Source organism: Loa loa, assembly GCF_000183805.2.
Source record: "Loa loa unplaced genomic scaffold supercont3.715, whole genome shotgun sequence".
NCBI lineage: Eukaryota > Metazoa > Nematoda > Chromadorea > Rhabditida > Onchocercidae > Loa > Loa loa.
In genome coordinates, this window is record NW_018108895.1 from 1 (window position 1) to 1,448 (window position 1,448).

The window sequence follows — 1,448 nt, forward strand, 5'->3', positions numbered from 1 at the left end:
GGTTACTTTAATTATCTTAGTCCATTTCTAAAGCGGTGTGTTTCAATAAATTGGATTTTATCTTTTACATAATCATTTGTGATAGTCTTCGCTAAATTTGTCATTACCGCTTGTATAATCTCGTCCTCTGCATTGTAACTGAACCCTCCGTTAGGCCATTGTGATGGATTCTTGAAAAAGAAAAAAAAGAAAACTGAAATTATATTCAGCAAATCTTGGAAGCATTTAGGAAAACTGAATATGTCGTCAGTAAACTTTGAAAATATTCAGGGAGACTGGAAGAATTTTAGGTAAGCCTTGGAAACATTCAGAAAAACTGAAAGTGTCTTTAATAAACCTCGGAAACATTCAGGAAATATCCGGAATCACAGAAATAAATGTATTCCTATTTCAAATCCCTTCACAAAAATTGTCTTTTTAAATTTTTGCATATCAAATACAAATAGTCGAATGTAGTCATATCACCTTGATATTATCATTTATTGTTTTTTTTTTAATTTTCAATTAAAAAACAAAATCAAAAGTATCCTATGTAATCATTATGCAGAGAAAAAAGGAAATGAAAAACAGTAAACAATAATGCATGAATTAGAATAACGATGAAAACAATCATTAAATATAAGTGAGCTTGTACACAATTAATTGCAGTATTAAGTAAATTTAAAAGAATAATTGAACAAAAAAAAAACATTTAAGCAGATTTCATGGAAGAGATCGTTGACATGAATGAAATATTGCAACATATGAAGAGAAACAAAAGAAAAAAGAATAGAAAGAAAGAAAAATCATTTTGGAAGGTATAACATTTTATCAATAACCACTGGAAAATTATTCTCGACTAGATATCATCAAGGAAAAAAATATCATCCTGGAAAGTGTATCATTTGACCTATAACCTTCGGAAATATTCTCGACTAGACCATTGGGCATTGATCGATTATGTTAACAATCTTTAAAATCCATTATGCTTATATTGTTCCAATTTTTTCAAAATTATTTTTAGCTTCTTTCAATTAACTTGTCAATCGATCAATGTATGCATAATAAGGTGAATAGGCCCCTATGGCTAAGCATATTTTGAAAGCTTACAATTGGATTTGGCTATGTTTAGGATCAAAAAAAAAGAAATAGTGTCATTTTGCATTAATCTCATATAATTAAGACATATATTGTTTACTATCACAACATATTTTAAAATACAATTTCTGGAATTTCAGATTTTTTTATTTTTGGTATACAAATTTTCGAAATAATGATTTTCATTGATTGTTGATTTTTTCTGAAAGTTAAATTTCCGATAAATTGATATAAATGTAATCATATTTAACTAAGTGAACATGAGATATAATTATCAAACAGTTGATTAAAATGACAGAGGAAAAAGGTGACAGAATGCAGGATAAAGTGACTTTGACATCATTTAAATGAGTAAATTTAATAATAATTAG